General features: G+C 36.8%; 1 protein-coding gene across 2 annotated transcripts in view; it reads right to left on the bottom strand.

Annotated features, from left to right (window-relative positions):
• Positions 1-9,724: 9,724 nt before the first annotated feature.
• The window catches only part of CA8 (carbonic anhydrase 8 (inactive)), a 116,625-nt gene continuing 98,710 nt past the window's right edge, over positions 9,725-27,639 (bottom strand). Inside the window, exons 9-10 of one of the 2 annotated variants that reach the window (XR_016512289.1) lie at positions 20,930-21,014; positions 9,725-10,633 (exon numbers count right to left, since the gene is read on the bottom strand). The gene's annotated coding sequence lies outside the window, so the exon portion shown is untranslated. The remainder of the gene's footprint in view (positions 10,634-20,929; positions 21,015-27,639) is intronic. The other variant, XM_090282836.1, reaches the window with a different exon arrangement.

The following is a 27,639-nucleotide window of genomic DNA, read 5'->3' as shown; positions in this document are numbered from 1 at the left end:
CAGCAACACTTACCCCAACAATTACTTAGGGATCCCTGTCAGTTGGACTGCTCTCCAGAATTCTCCTATACTTCCAAAAATAGAAAATGCATTAGTTAGACACATCCATGAAACACTTTGCCTCAGGAATAATTTCATAATAATATATGGGAACACTTGTTAAGTATTTCTGTTGAGTGGAAATCAAAACACATGAATAACAGATCGCTACATAAATTTCACTAGCCCTGACTAGAGATTGTGCATGTAAATAAATGCAATGTGTATGCTGAAAAAAAGTATCGATACTGATACAATAAGTTGAAGTTTTGTGATATAAATTTGTTAAGGAATAAAATAAAGCAGTGGTTTAACAGGGTAGGATTATTTAGGAATGTGGGGGGATAGAATTAAATGGACTGCTGTTGACACACTCCTATACTCTGGATCACTTCCCACAATCTGACATCCTGTCCAAGAAGGGACTTGTCCATTGTGTAAGTGAATCAGAGCTTTAGTCCCAGAATGACCCTCAAGTCTCTTTGTCACTTAATTCTGTACTCAGTGTGCTGCTGCAAAGAGCCCTGCCCATTTCCTAACAATGCAATTCAATAATTCAGTAATTGCTGATATTTTAGAACCTTGTCTAAAATCCAGTTAAAACAAAGCTATTATAATTTTAATGTACTAGAACTAGATCAAATTCAGTAGCTTATGATTCATATGAATCAAATGACCATCAGTTTTATCTGCTTCTGATTATCTTGCCAGAGTGTTTCCAGGTAGAAACTTTGGGAAGTTCTGCTAGTGTTATATATAGTGTTCTCAGTGGCTGAGGGCCTCTGAAAATCTACCTCTGTGTGCACACCAAAATAAAGCAAATAGTCCACGCATTGCATTTGTTTGCCTTTGATGCTCTAACATTATGAAAGAGTCTGATTTATTAATGGAGATGGGCAATGGAAGAGCTTACTTTCATTCACTCATCTGGCCCTAAGAGATGCCTCATTAAACTGGGCAATGAACAGTCCATACATGAGGTCCAAATGCTGACTCTCCATTAGAAGCAAAAGTGATTGGTCTTAAAAAAAAAAAAAAAGAAAAACAAAAGCAAAAAGTGTTTCTATTTAGTGGATACAGGAAGTTCTCCAGACAGCAACAATTCCACTCACGTTCTCAGTGTTCTCAATTCTTTCTTATCTAAGCAGCTCTTGAAAACTACATATTCTTTCAATTTCCATTTGAGATAAGAAAAGGTAGGAGTGCTTAACCTAATAATAACCTAGTACACACAAAACTGGAAATGAATTGACTAAATAATAACACCCCATGTTACCCAGATTTCAGGTTATTGCATGGGAAACTTGGTGTGTTGTGTGGGATTGTGGGAGTTTATTCCAGTCAGATTCCAAGCAGAAAGTGACTTTTTACAACCAGAAGGATGATAAGTGTGATACTATCATTACATTTGGGAGAATGCTGACGTCACTGGAGAGAAAGTAGCTTCTTTAGAGGACAGTGATGCGGCCTACAGGACAGAGACAGGCAGAGAGCTCTGGCCTCATGTGGCCATTTTCATTAACAAGTCAGTGTGGCCACCATCATTGCACAGAACTCTAGGGAGGAAGGGGAGGCTTCTGAAGGAATCCACCAAAAAAGACTCAGGACTCCCAGACTGCACTTAGAGCAAGTACATCAGTTACAAACTAAGAATGACCAGTACTGGGGGAAAAATTATGAGGAAAAAGCTTGGCTTGAAGAAAACAATCTGCAACTTAAGGGAAGGATCCAGACAGAACCACATTTGTTTATTTCCCCACTATGCTTCAGGACTAGTGACACTTAGTGAAGAGGAACTGTAGGTTTGTACCTGAACCCACTGTATCTTCTTTATAGTTTGTTGTGTGTAAGTAAATGGGTATCACTCTCTTTACCAGCTTGGGCATCAGAAATGGTTAAATTGCTCTGATTTTTTTAAATAAGGCCCTTGTCCCTCCACATATCCTTATTAGTAGGAAGTCTAAGAACCATCTGGGGGGTGTCTCTCTCTCTCCAAAGTGGTTCAGGCACCTAGATTTTCAGAGGGAGCCAGCCTAGTCACTGCAGCATTATTGCTCCCAGTGCCCTTAGGGTGCTCCCCTTCAGCTTGTTATATGAAGCTATGAGGGGTAGGGAGATCCTGACAAGATTCCAGCCTCAGCCCCCAAAATGCTGGAACCAGAATAGCCCATAACCCTTAGGCTTTAGCATTCATCAGGTGTCACAGGATTGGCCTACCCCTCCACACATGGTGCATTGCATTGACCAGACTTTGGGGAGCCCTTCCCAAGCAGTGAACTCGCACAGGTTTCCCAAACTTTAGAACTCACACAAGACTCTTGGCTCCCTCACTCTCATTAGGACTCTATCTCCTTACGGAAAAGCTTCAACTCCTCAGAGCTCTCCTTACTCAGGAAAGATCCCCTATGTCGACTCTGTGCTCTTCAAGCAAGGAGTGCCTAGTTCCCTACAATGCATCTCCAAGAGGGAAGTTGTAGCCCAAGTTAGAAGAGGTAGGTGTAGTTAACTTTTTAAATTATTTGTCTGGACCAACAGACGATAGCATACAAAATTACACATGGTTAGCACATTTACTCCTTTCAGAGTATGGTTTCACTCTCTTCACAAACTATTTCATTATTTCCTTCAAGTATTTCAATATTCCGGCACCTACTTGAAGTTGTTCCTTCCTAAGGAATACAGCTACTTTTGGTGTCTAGTTTGTGGAAAAGAAGAAAAAGACAAAGGATGAGAAGTGCCTTGGGGAGCGCTACTCCTCTCTCGGAACTTGAGTATGTGCTAAATTAGGCATTTCCTGCAGAGAGAGGTCTGTGGCTGTCTGTGCAGAGGGCTTTTCATGGAACCAATAGCCACAGGAGTGACTGTCCTTGAGAAAGGGAAAAGGGAGTGAGAAAGAAGCAAGGTGACTGGGTTGGGTCATCCTGGTCCAGAAGCCCAGAGCTCTTGGCCACCCATCAACACATGGACCTGCCAATCAGCATGAAGGAAACACAGAACCACAAGGACAGTCTATTCCATTTTCATGACAGAGATAATCAATACAGGTCACAAGGTGAGGTAATAAAGCACAAAACGTTTCTAGTTCTTTAGTCTTTATATCTCTCTCAATGTCATGAGAGATTTTAATGTTTGCTCTTTTGTCATATTGCTATTAGAGTTAAGTAAAATCCACTTCTCAGTTCTCACTGGGGAATCAAAAGCTATGGTTGGATGTCATCACTATCAATCACCTTGGATATGAACTGAGATTAGGGGAAATCAGTGTAACCCTGGGATATTGGAAAGTTGAACACAGAAGCATGCTCATTGCAATGTCTCCAGGAAGAATAGAGAATGGACTGGCAAGCTGAGGTCATCAGGCAGCCTAACCACCTAATGCTCATCAACAACACAAGGGCAGGGATTTCTCCTGCCCCTTCATCACTGTCACTATCACCTAGCACAATGCCTGGAACTTTTTAAAGTGCTTAATTAGCAGTTGTTGAATGAGTGAATGAGTACTTTTATAAAATATTAAAATATGAGTATATAGTAAAAGGAACTCTAATGTTTTAGACATCCCTATAGATGATGAAATAATAATAGCACTTATTCAGATATTCCCAGGAGTGCTAAAATAATGAAAACAAACACCTCAAGATGTAAGTATTGAGATTAAAGTTGAAGAAAATGAGGCCCAATGAGATTAAATACATTGACCAATGTCACCCATTGCTGGCAGTACTCAGATTCAGGATTCAAATCAATGAGTCTGGCTTCCATCTATGTCTTGACTCTATAAATCCCACCATCGGGCTGCATGATGTGATTTGAACACAAGGGCATATTATACAGAGTTAATCACAAAACTTTTCCCAGAGACTGATGTTATGAACCATCTAAATAGTGTCCTGTATTAACTACAGTCATTGCTCCACTATAGGTTTGCCTTCATTGAAAATCTCTGCTTCTTTTGTGAAGTCTTTGGGGATTCTTTCATTTCTGCATTTAACAGTTACAGTCTCTTATTACAGAACACTTTCTGCTTGGAGGTGCTTCTGCCCTCCACTTACTTGGGCTGAATGTTGGCTCTCTTTTCACATTTCAGCTGGAGGAGATGTGCCGTAGGTTCCTACTACTTATTTTCCTGGTTCACAAGGAAACGGTGGAAACTAATGCTGCTGGGGAAAGTTTGTTTTGTTAAGAGTGTTGTGCAACCCTTGGAAATATACTAAGGAAATTTTTTTTTAATTTTTTTCATCAGACTCATAGGTTTGACCACACATAATATCAGACACATTTGTTTTTCTTTCTGGTCCAAGAAAGGAAAGGTTTCCCTTGGCTGATCAAACACAGAATTAAGAAATACCAGAAATCAATAATGTCATCCTAGCTGGCCTGTTTTTAAAAGGTAACTTAGAAAAAAAGAAGGGAAATTTTCCTCTGGCTTAAACACTTAAATAGAGTGATTTTGGTTATTAAAATATATACATATATATTTTAAAGATTTTATTTATTTTTAGAGAGAGGGGAAGGGAGGGAGAATGAGAAGGAGAGAAATATCGATTGGTTGCTTCTTGCGCACCCCCAACTGGGGTCCTGACCTGCAACCCAGGCATGTGCCCTGACTGAGAATCAAACTGGCGACCCTTTGGTTCACAGGCCAGCACTTAATCCACTGAGCCATATCAGCCATGGCTAAAATACATTTAGTACAAATGCATGAGATGGCAAAAATACAGATCAAAATTGTCGGTAATCCAAAAGTAAGAAAAGGCCTCCAAGGCTGGTATTGAAAATGTGTTCTCTTGCCAAAGATGCATAAGTTAGCATAGTGGATCTCACAGTCTTCTCAGGGAAGCTCTGAGGACAGAGAACACAAGGCCAGAGCCAAGGGTCAGAACTTCATTGAGAAATAATGGCATAGTCAATGCCCCCAAAATGTTTTCAATGCATACCTTTGTGCAAAAACTGACAGTAATAATGGTCCTAACCTCTGTGGGATGGACTGTTCCCTGGAGTTAATTGCCCACCTGCTACTTGTCTTTCACAACAGATTACCACTTAGGACATTTTCTCACACTTACAGAAATGAGGAAATAACCTCCTTGGTGCTCTGGAAACATGAATTCTTCTCCCTGGGAAGATCAATTTACCCACAAGAAGAACTGTATTCACATTACCTTTCTGTGGACTTAGAAAATAAAAATGTGTCCCCGTTTTTCCCAAACTGCTTCACATTTCTGGTTATGTATGAAGGCAGGGCTTAGACAACATGACTACTGAGCCGAAGATCAGGGGCTGTTCCCTTTCTGCAAAACCATTGTAGGAGTCTTCACTAGACTTGCATGTGAATTTTTTTAATTCAAATATATTTATTGAATATTTGGAACTATTTCACCTAAATATAATTTATTAATATGAGTAGGAAAAGAGAAAAGAAATGATGTATGTTATAGGAATTTTTTATAATAAGATTATTTTATTCAAATGAGATTTGTTCAAAAAAATATTTGCAAGGAAATTTATTTAATATGACTGAAATTACAATGGGGTAAATTTTCATTCCAGTCTTGTGCTATGATAATACTGTAGATTTCCTTTATGCCATAAAGAAGCATCTTGATGTCATAAAAGATTAAATGTTTTACATGCAATGTATAACTTCGATCTGCATTTTATATAAAAAAAATACCTTTGGGCCAGATTCTAATATAATTTCACAGGAAAATTCCTATTGAGGTTGTCTGATTCCAATATAATTTGAAAGCAATTAAAGTTTAACAAAGGCATTGCACAGTAGAGTTATTCTTGAAATGAATCAGGCCCAAAGGGAGTAAAACAAGCATATTCAGGTCTTTGGAACAGCTCTAAAAAAGTTCTTAAGTTCTACAGACTCACTAAAACTACAGCGTTCCAGTTGGAGAGTAAAAGCATTACAAGGCAGTAATCTATGCAGTACTGCTTAAGTTTCAGAAATTGAAGTTTCTTAAAACCCAACAGCATCATTTCCAAATTGGTATTGCTGTACAACTTAAAGTGTAAAACGTCTAGTATGACTTACTAAAATGTAATCTAAGTCTGATATGACACCAAATTTCTAATTTAAAATCTTTTCTTCTGTATTGTTTTTATCTTTCTTTAAAAATGCCTGAAGGGTCTCACCACCTCATTATGTTATTTGAGAGCCAGTTAAGAGTTTCATACTGGAAGTAGTGCAGGAAACAACTCTAAGAAAAAGGAAGGAGCACAGAAAAAAAGGAAAGAATGTTTCCTGTGTTCATAATCTTAAGGGCTGTGTTACATTATCAGTGTGTTATGCCTCTTCTTTTCCATCATTCTCTATACTATGATCCAAGATAATATTTTGCATTAAATTAATAGAAGTTGCTTTTGAATCATATAAATATTTGCTATATTAATATTTTCCAATAGAAGCAGATAGATGCTAAGGAAAATGAAGTTTCCTGGATGTCTATTTGAGCACACGCCATCTCAGGTTAAGTTTACAGAGCTAAGACATCAAAAGCATTAATCAGCACACATTAATGAATTGTTTTTAATTAATTAGAGAAATAAAATGGTGAAATTAAAATGCAAAGTAACTCAATAAGTTAATGACTGCTACATCAACTTCATTTTCATTATAAGAAACTTTAAATTATAAAAAAGCATGACTCTACCCTTAATTAAAATGTTGATATCTGACACAAATTTTTGAAAAATGTGCTTATTTGAGTGACAATTCCAAAAGGGAACTAACTGATAGCCTGACATTTTGAGTAATGCTCTCCCTGAATGATAGCGTTACATCCAAAATGGCACTGTGAGAAGCCCCACAGACCTACTGCACCCAGCAAAACAATCATAATAAAAAGAAATATAAAGTGTCTGGAAATTTTTTTAAGGACAAAAGCAAGTGGAGAAACATTTACTGAAGGAAATCTCCTGCATCTCAGTAAGAATAGTGTATTTAAAATCTGAGCTCGAAACCCACTTCTTCCCTTCCCCTCCCCCAATTTGGCATGATTATATCTCCACTCTAGGTGGGTATAGCCAAGAAGATGGGGCTCCTTTTCCCCTAAGCCCCCAATCAAGGAATATTAAAAGGCTACAGAGGCTGAATCCTGGGGACAACAACCCAAGAGGTCATGGGCCTCTTCTACTCAGCCCCACTCACAGAGCAGAGGTTCTACCAAGTGCATATGGAATACTCTCCTGGATAAACTGTATGTTCAGCCATAAAGCAAGCCTCAACAGATTGAAAAGGACTGAAATCATGCTAAGTATCCTCTCTGACCACAATGCAAGGAAATTCTAAATCAATACCAGAAATCTGGGAATTCATACACATGTGGAAATTAAGCAACCCATACCTAAATAACCACTGGGTCAAGGAAGAAATCACAAGGCAAGTTAGAAAATATTTTGAGATGAATGAAAACAAGAATATAACACACCAAAATTTATAGGGTGCAGCTAAAGCAATGCTTAGAGAAAAATTCATAACTCTAAATGGTTGTATTAAAAAAGATCTCAAATCAATAACCTAACCTTTCACCTTAAGATAGTTTAAAAAGGTCAAACTAACCCCAAGCAAGCAGAAGGAAGGAAATAATAAAGATTAGAACAAAACTTACTGAAATAGAGAATAGAAACACAGTAGAGAAAACTAACAAAATCAGAAGTTGGTTCTCTGAAAAGAAAAACAATATTGGCAAGCTTTCAGCTAAACTTACCGGCAAAAAAATACAAGTTACATGGACAAGCATCTCCATTTGTCACCTTTTTTCCCTTTATTGGTGTGGTGAGCAGGACTGAACTAAGATGGTGTCCCAGAAGCCATGTTTAAAGCATGCATAATACACTGTGGTCAACATGTGTTTACCTGAAGGGTAACACCACCCTCTCAGAGCATGCGCAGTAGAGCAACATAAACCACATGTGCCTATCGAAGTTGCACAAAACAATATGTGTTCATCAGAAGCTGATGTAACATTGTATCATACAAGAATATATAAGCAGAGGACATCCTGAGAGCGAGTCACCTTGAGACATCCTACATTTGGCCTCAGGAGAAAGAGCCCTTGGCCACAATCCCATCCCTCTGACCCTGCCTTTGAAGACATCAACCACTCAGGCTGCCTCCCAGACCAAACCTTATCTGGACTCTTGGCACCCGGGTTCATTATCCCCCAATTCTCTCATATGATATTGTTACTGAATGTTCCTGTTATCGCTATTGATTGATTATTGCTTGAGATTAAACCTGCATCAATAAAAGCTAACTAAATAGCACCTTTGTTGGCTCATTGTTATTCCCTGGCCTGATGTCTGTAGGGCTAGTGACCTTACAGGTGGCCTGGCGTCCGGGTCCATGACAAAAGGCTTGAGGCTGACTTACAGGAAAGACTAGAGTGCACCCTAAATTAACCTTCAAGATCTCTGAAAATCTGTCATTTATACTTAGTTAACTCCCCCCCACCCCACCCCCACACATGCACACTTCTGCTTTATGAGGCTCCTTCCCCCATTCCAGGGTCTGTTACATGCCTCTTACTTTTCTTTCCCAGGCCACCATCAAAACAGAATAGATTTGATATCAGTTATTTGCACTTTTGCTGATTGACAGATTACATTTTCAAATTCATTCCTACAAAAGCATTGCTATAAACAGCATTCATGGTCTGACTGTGAGGTACCTAACTTCGGAAAGAAGGGGGTTTCCATAGTAAAGAATATTAAGCTTCCACATGATCTCACCAATGTATACTACACACTTAATCAAGTAGTTCATATCAGTCTTTTGACTCAGAAAATATACAGCAAATAAATGTGATTCCTCAATTTAAAATATATATATACTTTTTTTATATAGTGGAGAGGAAAAAAGAAAATATGGGTAACTCAGTATCACCTTGAAAGTCATTTGAATTCATTTTTGTTATGTTTGTTTACTTTGTATTTTTATGGGGACCACAAGAAGCAGCAGAAGTTAGGTCCAGGAATAGCCCCAGGCTGCTCAGGAGCAGAGAAGCTGGGTGCTTGTGAGCTGTTTTGGTCCAGGGTGTGAACACCAGGTCAACCCAAGGAGTAGGGTAGCGCCATTTGGCCTCTCCTTCATGAAGGGCTTCAGAATTTGTCTTTTGATGTGAACTGAAATGAGGCTACACCTGCAGTCAGTGCTAAATGAGTGTTTTTCAGTTTTGTCTGTAAGATCTAAATGTTTACATATGCCACAGTTTTTGTAAGCACACTTTGCCACTTCTTCATGTCTGGATACAGACAAGAAACAGTGGAAGGAAGATGGCAGGGCTTGCCTCTGCCTCTCAGAGGCTCTGCCTAACTCTGCCCTCACGTGGTGCAGGCAACAAGAGACCCAACCCTTCACAAGACTCCTCTTCCCCTCCCTGCTGCTGTCCTTGTGCTTCCTCTCCCTGCCCAAGTCTCCACCATGACATCTGCCACACTTCCTGCTTTCAGGGGCACTAGTGTAATTTTTATCTGAATCAATGTTATTACAACCTCTACCCAACACCTCTGAAATCTCTCAATACATGCCTACTCCACCCTTATTATTTCTATTTCTAACTTAGATATTTGCATCACAAAATCCCTCCAATTCAGGACTATGTTATTGAAGTTATTAGTTTTACAACAATAATTATAACAACAAACATTTATTAAGTACTTGTTTTGCACCAGGCGCTCTACTGTTTTACATAAATTATATCATTCTGTCACACTTAACTATATATAAGCATATGCTTGAATTTGTCAGCACTTAAAATTAATTAAAATAAAGATTGTTGGTCATCTTGGAAAGAAATGTCTCAATATACTGAAGACATGAAATCCACAGAATGAAATATTTTGAAGTCTTACAAAATGTACAACACTAAATTATTACAGGGATACTATTAAATTTATGTTTCTATCATGTCCTAGAAACCACAGCTTCTAATATATCAAATAAATGATTAGATTCATATTTTCAAGTAAATCCTTTTACTAAGAAAGTGATATATAAAGTGAACATTATGTTTTTGCATTAACTTCCAACTGTTTTCCATAATAACAAACCAGCCTGACATCATTTGTGGTATGAGGGCTGAAAAATAACATGAGATATGATTTTTACTAATTCTCTACATTCCATTTTGAAGTTGTATGCTGTTCTTGATCAAAACTCTTATTTTATTATCGAGAATTACATTTTTCTCTGAAGGAGTGAATTTTCTGTTGGAGACAGGAAATGAAGGACTGCTAATGCTGGAAATGTATTTTTCCTGTCTCGACATTACTACATGATATATATTCATATTAATAACAACTCTGAAAACTAGTTTCATTTCTTCTACATATAAGCAATAAACAGTATGTGCAAAAATATGAATACTACCAGCAGTGATGTGGATATATAATATGGGCTTTCTCTTGAATGTACAGCCATTTCTAATATTTCATTAGAGCATTGTACAGGCAACTGTCACAGATGTCCATCAAAGCTGGATTAGATGGAGATAAACAATGCAGGCTTTCAGGAAAAACCGAAGCTGCAGCTCAAAAGTTTCCGTTTCTCATCCAAGAGCACTATGCGACCACTGTCTTCCTCCTTTATGCAAAAAGAATGAGTCAATTATGTTACTGACATTCCTCCACAGCAGACTGAAAAGTCTTTCTACAGTCCAATAAGAGACAGTAAAAACTAAAAACTTTGTAAGAAAACGTAGAAATTTCAAAATATGTTCATGCTCAAGTTTGTCACCTCTGCAAATTTTCTGCAGTCTACCATAATTTTATTGGTATGAGAGAATCTATTTATGCAAAATTTCATAGCAACAAATACTTTATACCAAAATAATGTTTGAACTGCTTTCTAAACAAAAATTTACATATCATGCTTAATAATAAAATAAAGCTTTCAGCTATCATCATTAATTTTATGTGTAATAATTGTAGATGATGACTTGAACACAAAGACCACTTCTTCCTAGTCCCTAAATAACTTTACAATTCTGTTAAATAAATGCATAAATAATAAATAATAAATTGAGAATAATACATGAATTTCCCACTTAGGAAACTGACATCAACTTTTATTTTAATAACAGCCCCTCCTGTTGCCCAAGATGGGAATGAAACTGACACTTTCATACAGTGGCTAAAGGTAAACTGGCCTAATCTTTGGAATAACAAAATACCTACTAAAGTTTAAAATGTATATTCTTTTGACCTGGAATTATACTTGTAGGAGTTTATCATACAGATACAACCATGCATTCATAACAAGGAGTTTATGTGTCAGGATAGTCTCTGCTGTAACAACAACAACAAAATCGGAGGCAAACAAAATGACTTCCTTCCTTAATAAATTATGGTACAATGGAGTATACTTTAAAATTGTCTGTGTATGGTGTGTGTGTGTATGGGTGTGCCCATAAATATATACACACATGAATGTATAGGTACATGCTATTAAATATAATTTCTGAAACAATTAGAAAATATTTATAAATAAGATGGTGAGTCATGACCAAATCTTTAAGGATATGCCTGAAATATATGATTTCAAAAATAAAATAGGACATTGTTTATGTATATATTTGACAGTTATAATCAATGTGATGAGAAAACAGCCACTCTGAGTTGCTGCTTAGGCATTTCAGAGCGTGAAAACCTTGTCCACTCCCCGGGTCTGGACATTTAGACAAGGACTGAAGCTTAGAATTCCCACCCAGTTCCCACCTTGCTGTCCCAGGTCACCCTTTAAAATGACCATTCAGAACTGAGCCCGTGAAAAAATTAGTGACTGCCACCCCAACCTCCTTATAAGTAATAGGTGCTTGCTACCAGGTTCTCTCCTGCTCACTCAGGACCTGGAACAAAGGACTGCCTTTCCCAAGAGTTACTGCACCCCCATTCTGGGATCTATAAACATAAATCCTGTGACTTTGTTTCTTCTGGGTGCATGTATTGAAACTATACCTTCAATCAAAATGGCCGCTGGGTTTTTAATTCCCCAAAGTGGGAACTCAGAAGCCGAGGGAGCTGCCAGCCTACCCATCTGAGTGGCTTGTGCCTCCTCCTTCTGCAGGTCCTAATCTGCATATCCTTACCTAAACACAACCCAACAAACTATAAATCCAAGCAACTGACATGAAACTGGCCGACAGTCAAAATTGTAAAGCCACAACATTGCAGAGCTAGGTGGAGCCTAAAGGTAATGACGTATGAATTTTCTGCAAAAGGACTCTACACCTGAGCCCCGTGGTTTCCTCAACTATGTTACACATAACTCTAGAGGTAGATTGGAAAAATGAATCCATGTTCAGAAGAATTGTGGAAATGCTGGTTAAATGTAGTAAAATATAATTCTTTCTACAAAACCATCTCAAGAGTCTCTAATATGCTGACCTACATTGTAAATCTCCAAAAGGGGAATATTATATACAGGATTTTCCAAATTTATGTGGACAATCACCTCCTGACTTAACAAATATTTTGATGGCCAAATGTTCTGCAGAACACACTTGGGATAGACTAGTCTAGAGGCAAGTATTCCAAAGTTATAAAAGTAATAAAATTTCATTTTAAGAATATATCCAACTATTCTAAAAATTAAACTACCATGGTCCAAAACATCAACTAAACAAACTATAGGTAAGTAAATATACAGTCACTCTAATAATACAAGGTCATATCTTAATCCAAAGCATTTTAACATTGAACATACTCCACATGGTAGCAGATGCACATGCTTGTTGCTGTTTCATTCATTTCTGAAGTTCTGCGGGTTTGATGTAGAGGGTTCTCCATAAATGCTGAACAAATTCTAGTTTACCTCTGGACTCTACTGGTGAATTTAGCTACTCACTCTGCTAAAATCTCTCTCACAGAAGAAAATAAGATAATACTCCATGCTTATTAAGCTTTTTCTTGTCTATAGTTTTCAAACAAAGAAAATATCTCTTCCCAATGTAAGGAACTCTGACAGTGATCTTGATATTAGTTCCCCCACAAGACAGACTTGATATTCTTCACTGCAGAAACCAGATTACCTGGGAAAAGGTGTTTCAGTTGATCACAATCTGGGGTATGGATTTGGAATCAGGAAGACCTAAGTTCAAATCCCAACTCTGTCACCAACTTGCTGTAAAATTTTAGACAATCCACCAGCCCCTTCTGAGTCTTACATAACAGTTCCTACCTTGTGGGGATTGTGTGAGAATGTAATATGACAACAGATATAATGTGACAGCAGTGCCTCCAAGGTATATAACTGAACTACTAGTGACAATTTCAGCTGACTTATAGGCATCTCACTAGCTGAAACTGGAACTGTATTACTGGATGCCCTACTGTTTCCATAGCAGGTGTTGGGAATTTTCTTTTCAGCATTTCAGAGAAGCGTTCATGGGATGAAATCATACTTGGTCTCATGTGCAGAGTATTCCCAAGATCCAGCACAATGCTTGGCCCAAAGCAAACACTCCAAGAAAATGTTTGTATGTGTGCATGTGTGTGCAAACATTTTTAAAAGTATAATAAAAAGACAATAGCAATTTCTCCTATTTGTATGTATTAACCTCAAAATTATACTTGCACATAGTTTAGTGTTAAATGATTCTAAAATGTTTACTATGAAAACTATCAGTCCCATCCCATATGACACCAATTTCCTTCTCCTCAACTCTTCTAGCTGATTATTTTATTAGCACCATAGATCTAAGTAGTGTGATTATATTGTTCTTCAATTTTCTCTTTCAGTATCATCTATTGACTCTTCCTATGGAGAATGAAGATGTGACAGACTTAATCTGTCAGCCCCACCCCCCCACACACACATCACCCATACACACATATACCCTTCCCTTCACCCTATTCCCCCAATAATAATTTTGGCTGGATGAATATTCAGGTTCTATTATTGTAATGATATAAATATTATTAAGAACTGAGCTATGTGTATTAATATATCATTAATTCTCCTTTCCTGCACAACTTTTTGTTTTCTCTGGAGTTAATCATTATCTTGGGTTTTTTTCCACCTTAGCTTCCTGTGTACTTAATTCAAAACTGCCTACCAACTCCCTGACTCACTCAGGAAGTTAAGACATCATGCAGTCTATCAGTTTCATCTTCCTAAGAAAACTCTTCCACAACCTTCTCATCTGCTCATATCTGGACTGGCTCCCTCTCTGCCTGCAACCTTACGTCACCATCAATCTGGCAAGCTCCTTTGTTTGATCTCCTGTTTCCTGAATCACACATCTGTTTTCTTGGATTATTCCATTTTGGTGAAGCAAATCTTCCAGTAATTTCCTGGGAAGTAAATTTTCATAACTCTGATACCTAAGAATGACTTTGAGAAATCATTTCAAGTTATTGAAAGTTTGCCTGGGTAAGGAATTCTAAGCAGGTTGTAATATTCCCTCAGAATTCTGAAGGCCATGCTTCACTGACTTTTAGCTTCCAGTATGCTGTTGAGATGGTTGATACTCAAATTTCAGGGTCTTTGATTTTTTTTACTTCTTTCTTCTCACTTTAATTTTCCCTCAGTGTCCAGAAATTTCACAATGACATTGCATTGGTGGGTGTATTTTGATCTACCATGCTGGAAATTCAGCGAGTCCTTAACAATTTTTAAATTTATGTCCATGAGTTCTGAGAAAATGTTTTGAATAATTTTGTTAGTGCTTCTTCTCCTCCATTTTCTCTGTTCTTCTACTTTTCCTATTACTTGGATAATGGAGCTCCTAAATTGGTTTTTCAATTTTCTTATTCTATTCTCCTCTGGTTTTGCTCTACTTTCTAAGAAGTTTCTTCAATTCTGCCTTCTGATTCTATTATAAAACTTTTCACTTCTGCTTTCATTTTTAAATTTCTTAATAGCATCTTATCACTATGCCATGGTGGCCTTTTTTTTTCCCTTACCTCTCTGAAGATCTAAATGATTACCTTTTTGAAGTTTTTCTCTTCCTAGTTATTTATTTCTTATACCTTGCCTTCTGTTTCTTTTGAATTCATACATGTTATAGGCTTTCTTCAAATATCCTTAACTGCTCATACCTCAGAAAGAACAGCCACTACAAGAAACCAGATTGGAGATTCCATGCACACAGGGGCCTTATCAGTCATACACTCTCCACAGAATGAGCTGACTGGGAGATTTCAGTAGAGAAGCCCCTTAGTGTAAGATTCTCCAGAAGGATCCTTCCAACCACCTGTCTGGGTAGAGGCCTTTCTACCAATACACTGGAGACCAAGGGGGCGGGAGCAGGACACGAAGTACGAGGATGTTATTTAATGTATGGTATACTGATCAATCGTGCCATGTCCCCTAATAGAGAGACTCTCTTCATCATCTCCAGAGGCATCCACCAAAGACTTGGAGAGAATCTGGAGATGTAAGTGCTTCTTAAACAACTTCGAACCAATACAGATCATTTGAGCCTCCTTGCACTCCAACTTCTAGTGATATCTGTTGCCACCAATTCCTGGGACTTTTGAGAGATTCTGTCATGTAAACAGGGCTGATCCTCACATCGGCTAAATCCATTACCATATAACCATCTGCTTCCAGCTTCCAAAATATTGTTGCTATTGTCTCCACTTTTGTTTTTACTATCTTTGTAGGTTTATGCATTTAAAAAATTTTATTTCCTGTTATTTTACTGCAATTTGTGGGGGAAACAAAATCAACTGCCTATGTTTAATGGATTATCAGTATTTAAAATAAAACTTCCTTTTTATACATTTGTGTATTTTCTGAAGTTATCACAATAACTGTATTACTTGGTAAACAGAATATAAATTTATTTGGTAAATCAATCTAAAGAAATAACACTCTGAATATACAAGGGATTCTGGCTGACTTTCTCTCCTTTGGGACTTTCTCCAAATACCCATTTATCTATACATAAATAATAAGAAAGCTTAACTATAGAAGGAAATGTTCTATTATACAATAATCATAGACCTTGAAGGACAGCCATCTCTTAAAAAGTCTTTTAAATCATCAGCTATTTCAATATAATTATAGCAGATGTTATCTTTCATGTGACTATTTCTGAACCCTCAATTATCTTTCACAAGGATACCCTTGGGAATGAGTGCAAATCAAATCACTATTGGAGAATTTCCTGAGAAGCTATCAAAAATAAAGCAGCACATGTGCATACACGCCCTAGTTCTCAGAAACCATGCATGTCCCAGAGCTCACCTAAGTTTCAGTGAGTCTGGCTCGGCTCACTGGAAACACACTAAAGCATCCCTCTTAAGTAACATCGTTCAATGTAAAATCTCCAAAATAAGTTTTTTTAAGAAATAGCTATATGCTAGAAATAAAGACTCTCTCCCTTTTAGAATGGTCTCTCTCTCCTGTTCATTAGTAGAACCCTCTCTCAGGGTAGTTCATACATGTTGCTTTAATCTGAAGTCAGCTGTGCACCTGATTAACTCCAAACACCAGGCTGTAAACTCCTTCAGTGAGAGTCTATGTCTATGTTTATATGTTCACACTGCCCCTGAATAGTGCCATACACAGAACAGAAGGTTAAAATGTAATGTTGCTCCATTACAGCATACCCACTAGGAACAGGAATAGGATCAGGTCATGAGGGAAAAAGTAAGTACAGAAAGAAAGAGGTCAAGAGTGTCAAATGCTTTTGAAGAGTTAAAGGAAAGAGAGTGGAAAAATGCCTCTGGATTTGGAAATAAAAATGCAAGCATATCAGAAATAAAAAAGGGGAACCAGACATCATTGTTAACTTATTTAACATTATTCTTAAAATACTAGATGGTATAATAAAATAGTATTAAAATTTGAATGAAGGAAATAGAATTGTCATTTACAGGTGTGATCATGGTCTATTTAGAAAATTCAACACAATCAGCTAAAATATTATTGTAAACTATAGAAAAGGTTAGTAAGAAAGCCAAGGACAGACTTAAGCAATTATTTTTCCAATGAACTATTAACCAGTATATAATTAAAATGGAAAAATGCTAACTGTTTGCTAAGCACTGCCATGTGCATTTTACCACGTTTCATTTAATTCTCACAACATCTCTAAGACATATGACTCTCAGTGCTTCCCTTCATATATGAGGAAACTGAGGCTGAAAGAATATCAATAATTTACCCAAGTTGTGGAGCAGCAAGTGGAGATGCTCTTTTCCTCATCAAGCTATAGCTCAGGCTGACTTGGAGCCCAAATGCACATCCTGGAGTAAATTTAGTGAGAAGAGAAAACTATACAATGTGTAAAGAACATAAAATATTTAATAAACAGACCTGTGTGTTGTTCCTTAATAAAAAGATTTAATACTGTAAGAATACCAATTCTCCTCAAATTACTTTATATGCAGTCAATGCAATCCAAATGAAAATTTCTAGCAAGATTCTTTTTCCTTTCTTTTTCTCTTTCACTTTTTCTTACCCTCTCTTTCTTTTATTCTTTATTGCAATCTTTCTGATAAAATGATCCTATATTTACTCTGGAATAATTAAACATGTGAAAATAGCCAGGAAAATTCTTCCAAAAAGATTAGTAAGGGATCTTGTCATACAAAACACCAAAATACACACTCTTGCCACAAACACTGTGGTCAATGCTCATGACTAGACAGATTAATGGAACAGAACAGGAAATTCAAGAATAAAATCACGTATTCACAGGAATACTTAATATAATGTAACAGAGTCATTTTTAATCATATTGGCAAGAATAAAAAATGAAAATACTTAATGTTGATACAGGTAAAAAGAAATAAATGTGTAGTTGGGTATATGGTTAGTGGAAACATAAACTGATATAACTCTTGGGAGAGCAATATGCATATATAATATATATCACTATATATATACATATACATATATATGCATTTTAACAACTAATTTTCTGATCCAGTAATCTTATTACTAAGAATGAATTTTTAAGGAAATAAATGCATAAATTAACCATAGTATTGTTGATTATAGCAATATACTGGAAATGACCAAAATGTCCAATAATAGAAGAATAGCTCAATAAATTTTGTTACATACTTAAAGACAACTTATATGCAATCATTTAAAAGTATACCACTTCTTCAATAGCATGAAAAGATATATCATCAAGCAGATAGAAAAACAGCCTGCAGGACTTCCGGCCAAGATGGAGGTATAGACAGAAACGCTGTGTCTCCATCCACAACTAAGAAAGAATACAACTAGAAACAACCAGAAGTTCCAGAAAGTTAAACTGCATGGAAGTCCAGCAAACAACGATATAAAGAAGAAACCTCATCCAGACAGGTAGGAGGGACAGAGCCAGGAGAGGACATGGTGTGGTGGCAGCAGCAGTGACGGCAGTGGCAAGCCAGTAGAAAACACAGTTACACGTTTTAAAAAGTCAGGAGGGACACATGGGGAGCATTCCCAGCTCCTCACCGGACCTCACAGCCCACCGTGCCAGCACCGAGAAAAATCAAGCCTCATTGCTTCTGACTGTGCAGACCAGTGGGGGTCGGGGTGGAGGCAGAAACTTCCGGTCTCAGCAGAGTCCACTTGTTAAAGGGCCCCCACGGTCCTAAAACATCTGCAGACCCACCCACTCTGGGAACGATGGCCAGGACAGCAGCTAGAGGGGTGCCAGTCCAGTGCTGAAGTGGGAGAGGTGCCTGGAAAAGGGGTGAGTGCTGGGCAGGCAGCACTGTTCCCTCTCAGAACCCTCCCCCACATACAGTGCCACAAAGTGGTGAAACAGGTCGCCCTGTACTGATGAATCCCTAAGGCTCTGCCCCTTACAACGTAACAGGAGTGACAGCTCTACCTGGGACGCAGAGGTAAACACACACAGGAGCCTGTCAGATGAGGGGACAGAGAAGTATGACCCAAAAGGGGAAACAGATCAAGGTTCCAGTGGGAGAACTAAGGGAGGAGGAGATAGCCAGCCTAACAGATGAGGAGATAGTCAACCTAACAGATGCAAAATTCAAAACACTGGTGATAAAGATGCTCACAGGCTTGACAGATATGCTTGAGTATGGCAAACACATAAGACAAGAAGTGAAGGCTATGCTAAGTGAAACAAAGGAAAATCCACACAAAACCTATGGTGAAGGGAAGAAAACCAGAGTTCAAATCAATGATTTGGAACATGAGGAAGAAAAAAAACAGTCAACCAATGCAGCATGAGGAAGCAAGAATTGAAAAAAAAATTAGGAAAACTTCCCAAATTTTGTGAAGGAGATGGACGTACAGGTCCGGGAAGCACGGAGGGTCCCCGGCGAGCTGGACCCAGAGGGGACCACACCAGGACGCATCATGATTGAGATGCCAAAGGTGAAAGATAAAGACAGAGTCCTGAGGGCAGCAAGAGAGGGGCAGAGAGTTGCCTACAGGAGGTGCCTATAGGACTATCAGCTGATTTCTCAGAGGACACTTTGCAGGCAGGAAGGGAGTGGCAAGCAGTATTCAGTGTGGTGAAAAGCAACCTACAACCAAGATTACTCTATCCAGCAAAGCTATCATTTAGAATGGAAGGCAGATGAAGTGCTTCCCAGACAAGATGAAGCTAAAGGAGTTCATCATCATCAAGCCATTATTATATGAAATGTCAATGGGACTTCTTAAGAAAAAGAAGATCAAAACTATGAACACTAAAATGACAACAAACTCACAACTATCAACAACTGAATCTAAAAAATAAAAACAGAATCCAACTAAGCAAGCCAGAATAAGAACAGAATCATTGGTATGGGGATCATTTGGAGGATTATCAGCTGGGAGTGGGGAGAGGGATAAATGGGGAAATGGTGCAAGAATTAAGAAGCATAATCAGTTGATACAAAATAGACAGGGGGAAGTTAAGAATAATATAGGATAGGGTGAAGCCAAAGAACTTATATGCACAACCCATGGACATGAACTAAGGGGAGTGGGATTGCTGAAGGGAAGGGGGTACTGGGCAGAGGGGAGCAAAGGGGAAAAAAATTGGAACTACTGTAACAACACTTTAAAATAAAATACACTTTAAAATAAAGAAGAAAAACAGCCTGTATAATTTAGTCCCATAAGGAATAGCATATGTCTACACATTCCTATGAAATACATGCATAAGGAGAGATCAAACGGACACAACTATGTTGAAGGTAACATTTATTGAACACTTACATTGTGGACCTAAATCATGTTAAGCTCTGTGATTATATTATCTCATCTTTACCACCACTTTATGAGGTGGACACTATTATGGCCTTCATTGAAGTGATTGAAAAAAAGAGACTTAGAGATATTAGTAACTTTTTCAAGGTCACACAACTAGTTAGTGGTGGGGTCAGAATGGAACCTGAGCCATCCTCCATGGCTACAGGTCACCCATGTTCAACAGAATACCCCGGTGCTGGTGACAGCTATCACTGAGAGGAGGGTTTGAGAAATGTTTGCTGCCTCTTCCTTTTGTTCTGTATTGTTTGAATTTGCTTTCATGAACATGTATTGTATTTGGATTCATGGTACCAAGAACAAAAAGAGAAATAAATCAAAGGTGAATTTTGCCACAGCCATTTCAATAGGCAGGTGGAAATAAGCACATTTCAAGAAAGTGAAGAGTAAAAAAGATGAGAGAGAGAAGGTAAAAGGTATACAAAGTGACTTATAAAAATAAATGACAGAAACACCTTCTATAAATTAGCCAATCAATGGTGTAAGCAAAAATTAGCAATAAACCTTTTTAGAGGGTATTTTAGCAATGTTACCAAAAATGAAAACATGCATGTCCTTTTCCCTCAGAAATCTCATTTCCATGAACTTTTCTGAAAAAAGATAAGAAGGCAAAGATATAAAAGACTTCATAATTTTCTGCCCTTTGTTATTTGAAAGGTGGTGGAGTAAAAAGAGCAGAGGATTTGCAGTTAAACCTACCTGGGTTTGAATCCTTGCTTTGCACTTTAATGGCTATGACCTTGAGCAAGTTACTCAACCTCTCTCAGCCTCAGTTTCTTTATCTCTATAATAAAAATAAAAACACATGCCTCACAGAATTGTTGTGAGGATTAGATTAGATCAGAGCAAATATAAAAGAATACCTGAAATATAAAAATGTATTTGATTTTACTTTCCCATCATTCACTAATTTGTTTAACAGAATGAATGTATAAACTTAATCAAAACTCTAGGGTGAAGCATATAGCCTGGTAAATTCTACTCTTTCTGTCAAAGTATGGTAAAACATTAAGTGCTATTAGCTTTTAGTTATTCAGAAGTAAACCTATGTTATGATACTTTGACACTTTCTCAATCTCAATTAGCACTAAACTAATTAACAAAATTATTTTATACACTACAGTGCACCATATTTTTCTTCTTTCTTCACTAAGCCCTGGTGTGTTGTAAGGGTGATTGAGTATCTAATTACTTCTTAATTAAATGCACATATTACACATTTTTCACTAGTTCAAGTTTAATGCTTTTAGTCCAGAAATCAAATTCAATGAAATTAAGTTGAACTGGGATTTGGGCAACTATTAAAATGAGAGAAGGTTTGTATTTTGTCTAATTATGAGTAAATGTGAATTTTAGCATTATTTCCTATGGAACTATTTCACGTACAGGAATGTGCCATAAATAACTAACTTAGATGATTAATAACATTGTTATTCTTATTTACAATCTTTGATTCCTAATGGCAGTGATTTTATTGCTAGGAACCACTAAATAAAATCATTCTTTAAAGAAAAGTTATTAGAGACCCATTGGTTGCACCCATACTAAAATCAGAATGAACATTCATATCTGTGAAAAATTATTAGTTTTTCTGAATCATAAAGCTTATAGGACTTCTCACATGCTGCAAAAAGAAGAAAAACATAAATCTTGGGATACTTGAAATATAACCAGTTACATTAATCAAAAATATTTATTCACGGCCAACTATAAAATATTACTATTGAAATGGCATTCCAATTTAGTTAATACTTCACAGACAGTATTTTATGAGGGTTTTTTTTTTTTTTTTTTTTTTTTTTTTTGCTTTTTTGCTTTAGGCAAGAGTAAAAAAATTCTGAAGTAGGTAGTCTTAGACAAGGAAGGTTTGTTTGCTTGTTTGTTTCTAGATAAGGAAGCAACCACCTAGAATAATCTAGGTCAGCGGTTCTCAACCTGTGGGTCACCTAAGACCATCAGAAAACACATATATAATTACATATCATTTTTGTGATTAATCACAAAATGCTTTAATTATGTTCAATTGTTCAATTTGTAACAATGAAAATACACCCTGCATATCAGATATTTACATTACGAATCATAACAGTAGCAAAATTACAGTTATGATGTAGCAACAAAAATAATTTTATGGTTGGGGGTCACCACAACATGAGGAACTGTATTAAAGGGTCGTGGCATTAGGAAGGTTGAGAACCACTGATCTAGGTGAAGACCTCTTCATGTAGAAGGCTAGATTAAATAACTTTTTGAGATCCAATTCAACTCCATGCCTCTAAGATTTCCCTGAAACTATTTTCCGCAGAAAAGGCATGGAGACCTTTATGAGTTTCTAACCACTGAAATTACACAATTTCAGAAGTTTTTAAGGGATTTAAAGAAGCACTGTAATGGAAAGCGGAAACGGAACGATTCATTTATTTGAGAATGTGTTACCTAGTGGCAAATTTCTTGATTAGGGAAACCTCCCTATTATCTAATAAATATTTCAGGTTTTGTCCAGTATATTGAGCATTGTCTAGATTATTGTTTTGTTAGAAGTTTTAACTAAAATATTTGTTTAATTAAAACTGAAGTAGCCAAAAGAATAAGGCAAACCTACTTATGGTAACATAGATATAGCCCCAAGACACAGTTAAATGACCAAAAATTTTATATGGCATTTTTTAAGTAATATTTTCAAATACACTGTTTCTCTCCTTTGTGAGAGTGATGTCAGTATCTACCTTTCCCTCTTATATGCTTTCTTCTCTAACTTACCCTTTCCCTTCTTCAGGAGATGGCTTCCATCCTTGAGAAAGAGTCAGTTCCTGCACACTATCTTGCCATAATCCTGATGCTTTTTCATTTCCAAGCTGAGATCTCAGATTTCCTAGGTTGTGCTATATGTAAATAATATGCTATGTATAATCATCAGGGCCATAACTATTACACAATAAAATGAAAATATTATAAAGGAAGTTAGAGAACTTCATCTTTTCATCATGTTTCTGTATTTCCTTGTAATTGCTAACACCAAGCTACCTATAGGTAGATCTAATGGAGATAAATTTTCCAAAGCCCCCTTCAAAAGATTGCACCTTACTAGCTGAGGCATTTAAAGCAGATACCAACAATACAATATTTCATGTAAAGGGCAATAACAAACCACAATACCATCACCAGACCCTAATGGCAAGTGGTGCCAATTAGTTATTTTCCCACCATGCTTAGGTATGGATTCAGAATTCTACTTAACTCTTATACTAATCCCTCAGAATTGAGTGCCCTATGTCATCCATATCTGTTATTTTTATAAACTTTTCTTGAAAAATCCTACAAAGAAGAGAAGGAGGATGCTCTTGCAACAGTATAGGTGAGAGATGATGCCAACTTTATGGGTTGTGATGATGAAGATGGAGACATACATGTTTGTCCAGAAAATATCCAACCACGTTCCATGAGACATAGAGACACTTATTGAAGAAGAGACAAAATACAAGAAACATTGTACTTAGGGCACTAACACCTCAGTCCCCTTCAAAATAGACACTTTGGGATACCACACAGTTCTCCCAATTGCCATCAGCTGCCCCATTGTATTTTCCTAAATCTCATTGATGATCTGAAATCTTTTCTCTTTCAAAGGTGATTTTAGTTTGGGGAAAAGTCAGAAGTCGCAGGCTGCCAAATCTGGGCTGTATGGGGGCTTAGTCACCTGGGTAATTTGATGTTTCACTAAAAAACTCTGCACAAGCTGTGATGCATGAGCAGGCGCATTGTCTGATGAAGCTGCTAGTCACCAGTTGCCCATAGCTGCAGCCTCCTGAATCATCCGAATAGTTAGTTTCTGCAGAGGAATGTTCAAGCGTAATGCAAAATTTGATGCAGATTTGTTGCTCTACTCATTCATTTTGAATGTGATGGCCACAGTACACGTGCTCACTCAACAGCATCTACCTCCCCCACTGATTAGTACAGTGAAGCTGTCATTGTTCACACATGCACATTCCAGTCCACTCTTCTTGGCTGCCAGGTTACATCAATGTCATGCAAACCATTCTCATTATATTAACATGATTGGATTTTTTCTGGACAGACCTTGGTATAAATGAATTTGGAGCTGTCAGAAGGAAGATCTGCAGAACTAGATGACAAATGTAAATTTGAGGTGAGGTGAGGAACAGAAGTGGCAAGTATGACTTGGGTTTCTAAGAAAACTTTGAGAGCCAGATCTTTGAAGGAACATCATAAATTCAATTGTGTGTATGTTGTTTGAGATTCCTTTGACACATCCAAAAGAAAAGTCATACTGACAGGCATTTCATTCTACAACTTAATAGAGACACCTGTCTAGGAATATATATGAGTGGATCATCTGTATTTAGTGGTAAGAGAAGCTGTGGGTATGGGTGAGTCACCTATAGAGAGAGCAGGTCTCGTAGGCCAAGCCATGAGGACTCTGACGGTAAGTAAGTGCTGAGATCTTATAGTTCCCTGGTTCTATGATGCCTCTGCTTTCCTAAATCTCTATGAACTTTGTCAGGGGAAAAAGAACGAGAGAGAACACACAACAGATAAAGGAGGAAGAAATTGACATGAATGCCTCTCTATAAGGTTTGTTAATAAGTCTCAAAATGGAGAAAACAAAGCTAAAAACTTGAGTTGAGGAAATTACCAAAAATAACTATCCATCAGGTAAAAGGCATAATAGAACATCTTTAGAGAAGATAACCTGGTCTCAGTGATTTTCTTCTGGAAAATAAATCCTTTAGGTTTAAAATCATAAAATCTATTAAAGGTATCAGAATATATTAATATTCAACATACATGACTACAGAATGTTCTCTTTTTTCTACCCAAACACAGTTTTGTTTGAATTCATGGGGGCAGAAAAAAACTAAATTATTCAGAAATGTTTATGCACAATAAATGATTAACACTTTTAAAACATAAAAAAGGACAAATATGGAAGCAGGGAGTGTTTTGTTTGTTTATTAGTCTCAAAGAAATGCCTATACAGTTTTGATATTTTTCATTCTTGGGTTAATAACAATTTATATCACATAAACAAAACACAATAGATAGGCTGAGCTCCCTTGGTATCAGGGCCTTTTCTTGAAATCATTTTGAAACCCTCTAAGAAATTCATTCCATTTTTAAGAAATTCTATATGATACAATAAATAGAAAAGAGCTGTATCCATCAAGCTTTCTTTCTTCACCCTAATGCTATGCATCATGTTAAATTATTAGATTGAGAAGAGTACAGGTTCTATTTACTAAAAATATGGCTCTCAGCTTTCCATTTATCCGGGAAGGATAATAGCTTTTACATAGTTGGTCATTCCGAGTTGACATTTCCCCCTTTCCCCACATACCCCTTCCTTTCCTATAATGCCTTATCCTTTTCTAACCTATAACTCTTTTAGGTTATTAAAGAAAACTGTTATGGAATTGATGCTAGCTATAGCCTCATTAAAGCTCAGAAATACAAGATTATTAATTGCAGAAGTATATGTGGGGAAGAGTTCAGCACAGTCAAGGATGACTTCAAAGACCCAGAAAGAAAAGCGAGGGCAAATTTGACAATGGGATCATTCAGAGATGGTTGCTTAATAAGCCTTCTTTTCTCTTCTATATTTTTTGGGCATTTTTAAAATCTACTTAGGGCACACTTATATTTTCCACCTTTAAGAGGAAAAAAAATATTTAAAGAGTTTTGTGGCATGGTTTTTTACAGAAAGTAAATAATTATAATTAATTATACTTACTGTAAACATGTGTGCAATTTAACAATATCTGAGTCATAGGGAAAATAGCTAAGTCTAAACAGTCAGAATAACCTTTTAAAAATGGGCTAATGCTTAGTGAAACAAATATGCAAATAACCATATATAAGCACCAATATTATGACACCAAGAGCAACAAGTAAACTCTAGACCTAACACTCGTTCTTATTTTTTGTTTGTTGTTATTAAGATTTGGTTCTCCCACATTGTATAGAAAATTCAATAGGTAAAGGATCATTTGATGTCAACTGGCTCCCGGAAATCTGAACTAGCACTGCACTTGGGTGAGTTGTATGCTAATTCCCTACACAAGTACAAAATCAAGAGTTCATACTTCTTAAATGGTAATATAAAAAGTCACAGATTATTCATGGAAATAATAAGTCTTGGTTATCAAAGCCTTCCAGATGTCTAGACATGTCATGCAAAAAAAAATGCCATTTTAAGTCCAAAAACTAAAGTTACTTTAGTAAAACATAGCTAAAATAAATCTAAATTATTTTAAACATTTTTTAGAGAACTACTAGGAATAAAGTTTTTTTCTTTTCAGTTTCAAGAGCTTAAATGAAACATTCATGCATTAAATTTAAAATCTGACTGTCAAATCATTTCACTTTAATAAAAATTCGAATTACCTGCCTTAGGGCATTATTAAATATCAAATAAAAAGCACACATCCATAAGTCTGATTTCCCAATATAATTTTTATGTAAAACTATAACTAGATTTGTATAACATATTCCAAGATAAAAGGATCAAAAATGTATTCATAAAAGGATGAAGTCAGAATTGGAGTTGCCTTTGAAAGAATTCCTGCACTATTCTTAGGAATTTGGGGGAAAATGACCCCCTTTAAGTAATCTCAGCCTCCAAGAAATGGACACAAGTCCATCTTCCTTTTGAAAATACTTAAATTATAATTGATTTAAAACTTTGAAAATTACCTATTATCTTTCTATCATATTATGAATATGAAGTATCTGAAATATATATAATCTCATATATATAAGAAAGATTTAAGTGTTGTTTATCTAAATATTTAGAGAGGCAACTCCGGTCTAGGACCATAAATATCAAGAATTCAAGAGAACATTATTTCATTAAAAATGGTCATTCAAGTTGCTGATATTCATAGACAGTATATTAAACTTAGGCTGGAGAATATCGTAAATTTGTGTTTACCAAACCTCTTCATACCTCACTGCCTGCCCTGCTTACTGGGTCGCTCTTGTAAGCCCACCGTTCCACCCTTCACTCTGCTCCAATCTCCCATCTTCCCTGCTGCTCTTGCCCCTTTCAGCTGCTACCCCATTCTTCCTTAAATAATAAAAACAAGTCATAGAATCCCTAAGTCTATCAACCACCACCTCTTTGTCCTTCCTATTAAAGCACATATAAACGTCTACTCCATTAACAAAAGTCAGTCTCCAAATTTGCTTACATTTTCATCCCTTTTAAACTTTTCACCCCTCTGAGAAAGATCATCTTCAGCCCCTTTATCTACTGGGTCATCCCCCCAAATAGAAAGAAAAGTTCTATTATCTCTTTTGTTTAAAAAAAAAAAAAAAAAGTCTTGTTCTCGCCACAAAAACAAAATGCTGTATATGGACATGATAGATGTTAGTGAACGCTATAGCAG

This window comes from Furipterus horrens, unplaced genomic scaffold (assembly GCF_987537825.1).
Source record: "Furipterus horrens unplaced genomic scaffold, mFurHor1.1.pri manual_scaffold_7, whole genome shotgun sequence".
Classification (NCBI taxonomy): Eukaryota; Metazoa; Chordata; class Mammalia; order Chiroptera; family Furipteridae; genus Furipterus; species Furipterus horrens.
The sequence above is the reverse complement of the archived record's forward strand: the minus strand, read 5'-3'. Positions and strand labels throughout refer to the sequence as shown.